Raw genomic sequence first — 12,289 nt, 5'->3', positions numbered from 1 at the left:
TTTGCATTCCAATCACCAGTAATGATCAAGACATCTTAATTGCATGTTTGATCAATTTCAGATTGAAGAAATTGGTAGAATTCTTCTATTTCAAACAAAGTGTATGATTTGTTAAATGTAAAACCAATGATCTTGTCTGTAAACCTTTGCTCAATTCACAATAAAAAGTTAAAAGTAAAATAAAAATAAAAACACATATTTCTAAAAGAAAAAAAGTTACTGGTAGTGGTTAAGAGCACACAGTCTGGGCATATCCACTTGAGTTTGAAACTCAGCTCTAACTTAGTCAGAGATGTAACCTGGGTTAACTTACTTAACCTTCTTTTGCCTCTGTTTCATAATCTGTAGCATTAGGACAATGATAATACTAACATCATAGGGTTGTTGTATGGATTAAATACATATATATCTGTAAAGCACTTAGAGCACATAGCAAGCATTAATATTATTATTAATAGTTTGATTGGTGAATTGATCATTCACAGACAGGCACAAATATTTGAAAATGGGTCACTTTCTTCATTATTCATTCTTGTTCATTTTATATTGTTCACATAGCTTATCTCCACCTTAGCATAGGATTACACACGTGTTCAGTGAAGGAAGGAATACTTATTTGACATGGTTAGGAATATAAAAAGAAACTATTACTTTGAATTCCAGCTTAGTTAAAGCTATATAAACTCAGAATAGTCACTGGTGCTGGTGTTGGTGGGTAGTTATGTGCTGTCAAATCAGTTCCAACTCAAAGTGGTCCTGTATAGGGTTTCTGAGGCTGTCAATCTTCATGGGACTGCTCCCATGAAGTGTAATCTTTCTCCAATGAAGAGACGGGTAGATTAGAACTGCTGACCATGCAGTTATATCCACTACACTCCCAGGACTCCTTAGAATAGTCACTACAGTTGTTTTGTCTTGTCTGAGACTAAAAAGGAGAAAAATAATATTATTTGAAACATCCTTTAAAATCTTAAGATGGGGGATGTTTGTGAACATCTTGACAGGAAAAAGGTGAAAATTTGGATCCATTTGGTGTTCATTAGTGTAAAAAAACTTGATCTATCATGAATTTGTCTAGTAAGATACAATTGCCACCGACTACACTACAGCTTGCCTCCTACATAAATGCTATAAAAATATAGAAGATTCAGCACCTGTTAGTAAAATTATGAATTAAAATATCTCGAGTTCTGGTGGTAAGTAGCTCAATAACTGTATGATTAATACTTTTCTCCTTTAGAACTTATGTAACAAGATTTTCTTGCATATCCTGAATACCTCTCTAAAAACACTGATTTTGTTGATTGGGTCAGTTTTTAGGTAATGTTTTCAAAGTAACAGCTTGAAAAGTATCATTAGTTTGATTGTTTCAGACACATTTAAGCACATGGATGAGTGCTCCTCTTAAGTATATATTTGCATGTTCTTTATTCCCTTGATGGAAATTATTTCTTAAGAATTAATGGTGCTGTGGGTTAATGCGCCAAACTGCAAAGCCGTTTGAACTGCAAGGTTGGTGGTTCAAGCTCACCAGCTGCTCCTTGGAAACCCTATTCAGGGATTATTAGGGGTCAGAATCCACCAGACAGCACTTGACAACAACAACAAATGATAAGATTTATATAAAGAGTACAGAAGATCAAAGTTTTAGTGGCTAAATTAGTTCTGATTAATATGTAATGTTAACTTCCTACCATGTTGCTGGTGAGTGCCATGAAGTTGGTTCAAACTCAGTGACCCTGTATAGGGTTTCAATGGCTGTAACTATTTGTGAGAACAGAAAGCCTCATTTTTCTTGCTCGGAGTGGCTGGTGGGCTCGAACCACCAGTCTTGTAATTCACAGTCCAGTGCTTATCCTACAGCACCATGGTGCTCCCACTTCCTCCATAAAAAGAGGATAAAAGAAAATCCAACAGTTCCATTGAAAGGAAAGCTTTTATTTATTTCTTTCCTCTTCATTTCTGTCTCTACTGCTGCATGACAACCAGTGGAGAAAAGAGAGGTCATGTTAGATGCTATAAGGACAAATGCCATGATGTAGGACAATGTTCTGTCATGTGCTGTGTACTTTGACAGTGTGGTTGTTGTTGATAGGTACTGTTGAGTTCTGGCTGATAGCAGCGCTATGCATAACAGAATAAGACACTGCCTGGTCTTGTGCTATCCTCAGAATCAGTGCTACATTTGAGCTTATTGTTGTAGTCACTGAGACAGTCTGTCTCATTGAGGGTCTTCCTTTTGATAGACCCTCTATCAAGCATGATGTCCTTTTCCTTCCTGATAACATGTTCAAAATATTTGAGGCAAAATCTCACCATACTGATTTCTAAGGAGAATTCTGACTGTATTTATTCTTTCTTCTGGTCAACCCCAATGACATCAATTGGATTCTGACTCATAGAGACTCTATGAAGAATTTCTGAGACTGTAAGTCTTTACAGGAATAGGCAGCCTTAGCTTTCTCCTTCAGAGCAGTTGGTGGATTTGTATTGGCTACCATGTAGTTTGCAGCACAGTACTATCAGAACTCCATATTCTTCTTTGGTATTTTTAATATTCTTCTCCAACACTATAATTAAAAGGTATCAGTTCTTCTTTGATCTTCCTTATTCATTGTCTGGTCTTCAAATGTGGCACTGTAGGATCAGCATTTGACTGCAGACCACAAGGTCAGCAGTTCAAACCCACCAGCTGCTCCTTGGAAACCCTATGCTGAATCATTATGAGTCAGAAGTCGTCAACTTAATGGCACTTAACAACAACATTCATTGTCCAGTTTTCATTTGCATACAGGCAAAGGAAAATACCTTGGCTTTCGTCAAGAGCACCTTAGTCTTCAAAGTGACATATTTGTTCTTTAATATTTTTAAGAGGTCTTTTGAATCAGATTTGTCCAATGTAATAAATATACCATTTGATTTCTTGACTGCTGCTTCCAAGGGCATTGATTGTGGATCCAAGTAAAATGAAATTCTTAACAACTTCAAACTTTCTTTCAGTTATTATGATGTTGTTTATTGATCTGATTGTGATGATTTTTTTTTTTTTTTTAACTTTACATTGTGGACTGAAGACTATAGTCTTTGATTTTCATCAGTAAGTGCTTCAAGTCCTCTTCACATTCAAAAAACATATTGCAGGTTGTTAGCAAATCTTCTTCAAATTATGATGCCTTATTCTATTTCATACAATCCAACTTGTCAGATTATTTGCTCAGCATACAGATTGAATAAGTATGATGAAAGAATATAACTCTGGCATACACCTTTCCTGATTTTAAACTATGCAGCATCCCCATGTTCACTTCAAATAATTGCCTCTTGGTATGTGTACAGGTTCCTCATGTGTATAACTAAGTGTTTTTGGAATTCCCATTTTTGGCAATGTTATCCACACAGTACAATGCTTTTGCATAGTCAACAAAACACAGGTAAATATCTTTTAGCCAAGATCCATCTGACATCAGTAATGATAACCTTTGTACCACATTTCCATGTTCAGTTCAAAAACTGCCTCTTGGTTTGTATACCGTTTCCTCATGAGCATAATTAAGTATTCTGGAATTCCCATTCTTGGCAGTGTTACCCATAATTTGTTATGATCCACACAGTAAAATGTCTTTACATAGTCAATAAAACACAGGTAAATATCTTTCAGCCAAAATCAATCTGATATCAGTAATGATATTCCTTGTACCACATCCTCTCTTGAATCCAGCTTGAATTTCTGACAGTTTCCTATCAATGTACTACTGTAACCGTTTTTTATCCATTTGCAGCAAAATTTTACTTGTGTGTGATATTGCTCAATAATTTCTACATTCCATTGGATCACCTTTATTTGGAATCGGCACAAATGTGGATTTTTTTCTAGTCATTTGGCCAGGTAACTGTCTTCAAAATTTCTTGGCATAGACAAGAAAACATATTCATTACCTCTAGTTCTGTACCAGTTTGTGTAAAGATTTCAATTTGTATTCTATCAATTCCTGAAGCGGGGTTTTTTGCTAGTACCTTCAGTGCACCTTGGACGTCTTCCTTCTTATGCTGCTTGAAATGGTTGGAATCAATCCATTCTTTTTAGTGGAGTAACTCAGTATATTCATTCATCTTCTTTCGATGTTTCCTGTGTCATTCAATAGTTTGCCCATAGAATCTTTCACTTGTAACTTGAGGCTTTGATTTTTTTTTTTTTTTCTAGCTTGAAAAATGCTGATACTGTCATCACTGGGGAGGTCCAGGAGGTATGCACCACACCCTCTGACAGCAACAGAGGGAGTGACCCCAAAATGGCCCTAGGGTTTTCAGCAACAGTGGCAATAGTGGGCAGGCTAGCATTGCAGGGGGAAGGGCCACCAACACAATGACAATATTAGGGTTGGTGTCACCTGTCACCTTGCGCATTAACTTGACATTCCTTCCCACCCTCAGTAGGGCCAGGAAGGCTGTGGTGCTTGCCATTGGGTAGAGAGAAAGGCCTTGGCCTGTGGAAAAGGGGAGTTGTGGTGGTTAGGCCCATTGTACAATGCTTGGTCCTGTGTGGAGGTGTGGTTTCCTATCTGGTCCCACCCACAGGAGGGCTGGGGACACCATGAGTCACCACACTAGTCACATATACCAACCCTAGTCATACCACTGAATACTAAATGTATTTCTTCCCTATTAATTTTCTAACTCTAGGTCTTTGCATATTTCATTATAATACTTTACTTTGTCTTCTCAAGTTGCCCTTTGAAATCTTCTGTAGGATAAGCATGCAACTACAAGGTTGGTTTGAACTTCAAGGTCAGCAGTTCATATTCACCAACTGTTCCTCAAAAGCCCTATACAGGGTTACTATGAGTCAGAACTGCCTCGATGGCACTTAACAACAACACAAGGCTCTTTTACGTCATCATTTCTTCCATTCAGGTTAGTTACTCTACATTCAAAAACATATTTCAGAGTCTCGTTTGACATCCATTTTGGCCTTTCCTTCCTGTCTTTTTAATGTGGCACAACTTAAAATGAGAAGAAACAGCTGCAAATATCTATTAGTAATCAGAATGAAGAATGTAAAAGGCATGACTAAGGAAAAATTGAAAGTCATCAAAAATTAAACAGAATACCTGAAGTTGATATTCTAGGCATTAGTGACTTGAAATGGACGGGTGCTGGCAATTTTGAGTCATACGATCACATGGTCTACTAATGCCGGGAATGATGAATTGAAGAGGAAGGGTGTTGTATTCATCATTAAAAAGAACATGTCAAAACCAATTCTGGAAAACAACACTGTCAGTGATAGAATAGTATCCATATGCCTATAATTGGAAACCCAATTAATATGACTGTTATTCAAATTTGCACACCAACTACTAAAGCCAAAGATCAAGAAATTGAAGATTTCTACTAACTTCTGCAGTCTGACACTGACAAAACAGGCAAATAAGATGCAGTGATAATTGCTGGTGATTGGAATGTGAATGTTGGAAACAAAGAAGTGGGAAATACGGCCCTAGTGATTGAAATGAGGTTGGGAGATTGTATGATAGAATTTTGCAAGATCAACATTCATGGAAAACACCTTTTTCAAAAATATAAACAGGAATCAAATTGACTACATCTGTGGAGACAATAGAAAAGCCCACTATCAGTCAAAACCAGACCAGAGGCAGAACAGACCATCAGTTCCTCATAAGCAGTTCAAGTTGAAGTTGTAGAAGATTAAAACAGGTCCACAAGAAGCTAAAGTACAATACTGAGTATATTCCACCTGAATTTAGAGACTATCTCAAGAATGTATTTTATCCATTAAACACTGATGACCAAAGACCAGACAAGTTGTGGGATGGCATAGAGGACATGAAGGGGGGTGGAAAAATCATTAAGAAAAGACTAAAATGCATGTTATGAAACTCTTGGCTCTGCTGGACTTTCTAAATCATGACTACCTTATTATCAAAATATCACAATTGATTAAATAAATAATTTATCTCTTTCCTGAGAAATTCTATTCACTTTACATTTACTAATCTGCAAAGCCTGCAGGACTCCAGAGAGAATTTTTTAAGGCAAAAGATAAAAGAAACCATGTCATGTGTATTATTTTCTTTACTAACTTACAATAGGCTAAAGCCTGAAAGGAATATTAGATAGAAGTCTGAAAAATATTATAAAGATTTCAAAAAGTCCAGTGAAAATTCTACCAATGCTAAAACTAAGCTATCTGGCCTTACTTTTGCCTAGCATTCTTCATAGAATGTTAATTAAACATTCTAATTAGGGAAGTTGTTGGTGGGTTTGAACTGCAGACTTTTTGGCTAGCAGCCAAGTCCTTTAACCACTGCACCTCCAGGGCTCCCTATTATGGGCTATATGTATGTCTAATTAAAATTACACATAAAAATAGAAACATAAATTATTGCTTGGTAAATGTAGTTCAATTAGTAGACAATTGTTGAAAATGGAGTTCTGGGGTGGTGTAAAGGTTAAGGCACTTGACTGCAAACACATAAACTCGTAATTCCAGTTCACGGAGGAGCATCTTGAAAGCAAGGCCCAGTGATCTCCTTCTGAAAAAGCAGGCATTGGAAACCTTGTGGAGACCATTCTACTCTGACCTACATTGGGTCACCATAAGTCAGAGAACTCGACAGGAACTGGGAGAAAAAACAAAGAGAACTATAAACAAATCTGGATGAAAAAATGTCTGGAATTACCCAGAGAAGGGTCCACAATGCATTGCCCTGGGTTCCCATGGTAACTTAATGGGGGAACTTTCACAATGTCTGGGGCCCTTGATGTCCTGCAGATGAAAGATGAGGATGTCCTCAAATTCCTTGTAGCAGGTACCTACTTATATGACACCAACCTTGACTTCCAAATTAAGGAGTACATCTAACAAAAGGAAAAGAAAGTGATGGTATCTACATCATAAACCTGAAGAGGACCTGAGAGAAGTTTCTATTGGCAGTTCGTTACTGCCATTGAAAATGAAACCTGGCTGAGGTCAGTGTCATATCCTTCAGGAACACCGGCCAGCCAGCTAGCTGTGTTGAAGTTTGCTGCTGCCACTGGAGTCCGTTCTATTGCTGAGCGGAATCTTCACTAATCAGATCCAGGCATTCATCCTGAAACCGCGGCTTCTGGTGGTTACTGAGCCAAGGGCTGACCACCAGCCTCTCACAGAAGCATCTATATTAACTTGTTCACCATTCTTTTCTTTGCTACATGGACATTGCCATCCCATGTATCAACAAGGGAGCTCATTCAGTGGGTCTGAGTGGATGCTGATCCGGGAAGTCCTGTGCATGTGTGGCACCATCTTTTGAGAGCACAGGTGAAAGGTCATGCCTGATCTCTATTTCTACAGAGATCCAGAAGAGATTGAAAAGGAAGAGGAGGCCATTGCTGAAAAGGCTGTGATCAAGGAAGAATGTGATCAGGGTGAATGAACTATCCCCGCTCATAAATTTACAGCAGCTTAGCCAGAGTCTCAGACTGTTCTGAAGGCTTGTGCCATCTCTGTCTATTCAGCAGTTTCCTGCTGAAGACTGGCCCAAGGCCCCCACTGCTCAGGCCGCTGTGTACCATTGAATGGTCTTAAGTTGTTTTTTCACAGTGTCTTAGAAAATGGAAATAAGGTTGACAGACATAAATAAACATCAATTTCTAAATATATATGTATGTCAGGAATCACAAATGTATATGAATCATTTATCTAAATTAATAATCTCTTATATTACTGATTAAGTGAGTATTCATTATTTATTCACTATTTACATCCTACTTTTTTTCCAAAAGCATTTGAATTGTTTTATGTTATTTAAATATTGTCCTTTTCATATTTTAGTTATTTTTTTAATCTGCTCAATAAGATTATAGGCAAAGGAGCACCAATCTTAGGCATCTATCTGAGCATCTTTCTGTTTTTCTTACAGGCGTTTTCTGACACAGAGTGAATGACTTCTCGGCCCACTCATTGGCCAGTGGGTTATTATAAGACTCCGCCAGTTGCATCTCCATTAGATGCACTCACAAGTATTTACTGAAAGCCTTGTGCTAGGTGCTAATCGCTGTACTTAATGCCAAGTGCAAATAAATGAAGGGAATACAATAAAAAGGGTGGGTAAAGTGTTCCAAGGATAAAGAGACAATTTATACCAAAGCCCTGAGGCTGGCGTTTGTTCTAGGAACTGAAAGAGCCACAATTTCCACTAGCAAAAGAGAGAACTGAATGAGATGCACTTGAAGAGGTTGTTGTTGTTGCTATGTGTCATCGGTCGGTCGAACTCATAGCGACCCTGTATGGGATTTCCGAGGCAGGGTTTGTGGGTTTGAACCATGGAAGCAATAACTAAATCATGCATAGCCTTGTAAGCCATAGTAAGTAGTTCATGAAAGTCATTTCTGACTACAGTCATGTGTTGCTTAATTTGAAAAGGACGTTATGTGATTTGGACATTGTGCATATTGTACCCTGGTCCTGCTTTTCGTTTAAGCATCTATGAATAAGCTCCATGCCTCAATGTACTAAAGGGATTCATTTTATACTTAGCTTTTGCAAGGAAATGAGAACCATACCATCCTTCCCACAGCACTCTGTACTTCTCATGCTGGCTTAGATCACTCGTGGGGATCGCTGTACACAACTCAGACACTATCTCATAGTTTTGGGGCATTTTAGGGAAATTAACAGGTTTACGATTCAGGGCCAGAAATCCTCAGGGCACAGTTCTACCAGTCAGGACAGTTTCTCCAAAGCTGTGCCCACAGGCAGGTCTCTCTGTCCCAGCAATGTTACAAAGCTCTTTTAGGGCTGCTGATAAATGCCCATAGGGCACATCAGTCTACCAGAAGCCTTAGCCTGAAGGCACTCGGCTCTATCGCTATGGCTCATCAAACCTAGCTCTCCAGCTTCTCCACTGGAGAAAGCCAATCTATCTGCTCTTGTAAAGATTTACAGTCTCAGAAAACCTGTCCTGTAGGGTCACTGTAAGTCAGAATTGACTCAGTGACACTGATTTTGGGAATTTGGGGGGCCATAAGGGGTTGCTTAATAAATTTTTGTCTCACTTCCAAATGGACACTTCTCCTCTGCCTCTTTCTGTTGCTATTATTAGAACATCATTGGTTTTGCAGCTTTTAGGAGCCATGATGCATATCATAGCAATCTGTTCCAAATAAATTTAAACATAGAGGTAACACTACAGCACTCAATAGATGTATGATTGAGATTGGATGCTACTGCCTATGAGTTGCAGCATACACTGTTATACAGTACAGTTGTTAGATAGGAAGTACAGTATAGTACATACATAAGGGAGTAATGTGGATATTTATTATTACTATGAAGACATATGTATTTATATCATTATATTCCTGGCAATACAATCTTTTGGTATACAAAAAATTGTCCACATAAGATACGTGTGTTATATATGGAAAGATGTTATGCCCCCCTACATCTCATTCTCCTTTGGTTGCAATAAAGTTCAGAACATTACCTGTTACAATAGAACTCAGAACATTACCTGCCGAACATTACCTGAATAGATGTTATGTGGTGCATGACTGTTTTCGAGATTAAGAGATTCTTGCATATGGGGTGGATTGGCAAGAGTTGCACCCAAGAAATCACACTGCTAGCGTCTAAGTGAGAGCCAGTGTTGTCTTATACCAAAGTGGTGGAAGGGAAATAAAGATAAGGAGACCAATTTTAAATTTACTGTGAAAGTAGAAAGCATGAGACTTTTGAATGAATCAGATGTGGGAGATGAAGGAAAGAGATGTTTCTGGCTTGAACAACTGAATAAAATGAAATACCCTTTACCGAGTTAGAAAGACTAGGAGAAGGATAGGTTGGGTTTAGAGGTCTTAAAGGGAATCAAGAATTTGGTTGGAGACATGTTATGTTTGAGAAGCCCGAAAGACATAGAGAAAAAGATGTAGAGTTAGTGATTATATTTGCAAGTCTGGAATTTACCAGAGATATGATTTATCAGCATGTATTGATCGCATTTAAAGATATGGCAGAGGAACTCTATAAATTAAAGGTTAGATTAAAAGTAGAAAAGGAACAGTCAAAGAAGCAGAAAGGAAACTAGTGTGTGTAATTTACCAGAGATGGCTAGACACAGTGACTGCAAGAATGGGTTCAAACGTAACAATGATCGTGAGGATGGCACAGGACCAAGCAGTGTTGTGTTCTATTGTGCATAGGGTTGCTATGAGCCAGAACCAACAACAATGTACCAGAGTGCACCTAATAACCGTGTACCAGAGATGAAGAAAGGGTTGCCAGCTGTATTGAATGCTGCTGAAAGACAGAGTAAGATGAGGAGAAGCAAATTCACCACCAGGGTCACCAGAGTCCTTCGACAGGCAGTTTCAGAAAAGAGGACACTGTAGACAGATTGGAGGGCAAAGTACAAGTGGATAATTTGAGACAGCACAAGCATGCAGCTCTTGTAGGATTTAGGAGAACACATAAAAAGGGAATTCAAGATAACGAGGAGACATATTTGAAGGAGGGTGATGGAGCTGAGAAGATAGAATGGTGAGTTACAGGTAGCTGCAAAGTATGCAAGTGAAAATATCTTACAGAGGTTGGATTATGACTTGAGGAGAGCTTTGAAACCATCATGCACAACCACACAGTTGGGATGAGACTACCTCCCAGAGGCCTTCTTAACATATCTCCTACATTCCATGCTCAAGGTTCCAAGGTAAAAGAGGAGGTTTTGCACATATTCCCTGTTTCAGACATAAATTCTGGACTACTCAGTTTAGCTTGCACCCACTGACTTAGTCTTCTCTCCACAAGCCATCTCAATCATTTACGTGACCTTTGTATTTTCTGTAAGCAGAACTAGATTTCTAGAAGTAGAACTTATGGGTCAAAGGATAAACCTAGATCATACGTGTCTGAGGCAGCTGTGTGTCCTCTCAGGGACTGTGGGAGCCCAAGGAGCCATGTGCTGCATCTTTTCTATTACTACCCTGAGTGCTACCTCACTTGTGTTTGGTCTCTGTGCCCTTTGCTAAATAAATCAAAGCAATCTTTTCAGGGATCAGTGAGTATGGTCTCTTCTCACCATTACATGACCCAAGACTTTCCATCAATTTGGGGAAGAAACAAGTACCTACAAGAAACCAGAGATGACAGAGAACTTTTGGAAGTGGAACCCATTATGGATGACTACTGAGATATTTTCTCAGTACTTTTATGAAGACCATTTTAAGTTTCTTCATGGGGCATGCTTTCTTATTATAATTGCATGCAGGTGTATCTTTTTGACTTCCTTTCTTTTTCTCAAAAAACTTTAACATGTACCTGCTATATAAGCTAATTTCTCATGATCTTACTCACTTGTCTATAACTAGTGCAGAAGCCAGTATGTGGGCTGGCTATTCCATCAAGAACACATAAAGTATACTGTATTTTCAGTTTATGCAGAGAGAAGCAATGAACGTTCCCCTTTTTGCTAATGGTATCCACTGATTTATTCATGGTTTGTCGGATCTGGAGTGGAGACTGTGAGTTCAGTGTAAACAGTATAGGGAGGGAGCTCCCAAATGAGTAAAGATGGCAGTGGCCACAGTGGCCAAGGGCAAAGCTGGGTCTGTGTGAGATTTGTATCCACTTAGTCCAGTGCTCTCCAGGCAGAGTGTCAATGATTTCATTGAGAAATGCTAAGTGGAGCTGAGAAGAATGAATCCTAACCTACTCCTAGTCCACAAGTCCTCTGATGTGCAAGCCAAGCTCTAGACCCCATACACATTTGGTCAGAAGAAACAGTCTCTTTGAACAACGTCAGTGCTGGTCAGGTAAACAGAGTGCTAGAGGATGTGCTAAGTGGCAAAGCCTGAAGCCTGAACATGGGCTCCACTGGACTGCAAACAATATGGAAAATAAAAATGTCCATCTGCTACCTATAGAGCTTGTGCTGTTCAAAACATGGGTAAAATGTGGCTGATTCCTAGCACTCCAAGAAAAAAATATCTCAACCTCATTTTCAAAAAAAGAAAGGAAGCAGTTGTTGTTGTTGTTAGGTGCCATCGAGTCAGTACCGACCCATAACGACCTTATGCACAGCAGAACGAAACACTGCCATTCCTTGGCCAAGCTCACTTCTGTTGCCATCGATGCTGCTACTTGGCCAATCCATCTTATTGGGGGTCTTCCTTTTTTTCTCTGACCCTCCACCTTACCAAACATGATGTCCTTCTCCAGTGACTGGCTCCCCCTGACAATATGTCCAAAGTATAAGAGACAAAGTTTGGCCATCTTGGCCTCTAAGGAGCA

At 38.9% G+C, this 12,289-nt stretch overlaps 1 pseudogene; it reads left to right on the top strand.

The window, feature by feature from the left end:
• The first annotated feature begins 6,766 nt into the window (after positions 1 to 6,766).
• Positions 6,767 to 7,578, top strand: LOC102834704 (annotated as a pseudogene).
• The last annotated feature ends 4,711 nt before the right edge of the window (positions 7,579 to 12,289 follow it).

This window comes from Chrysochloris asiatica, unplaced genomic scaffold, assembly GCF_000296735.1.
Source record: "Chrysochloris asiatica unplaced genomic scaffold, ChrAsi1.0 scaffold00113, whole genome shotgun sequence".
In the NCBI taxonomy this organism is placed as follows: Eukaryota; Metazoa; Chordata; class Mammalia; order Afrosoricida; family Chrysochloridae; genus Chrysochloris; species Chrysochloris asiatica.
Note: the sequence above shows the minus strand (reverse complement) of the source record. Positions and strands in the feature narration are given on the sequence as shown.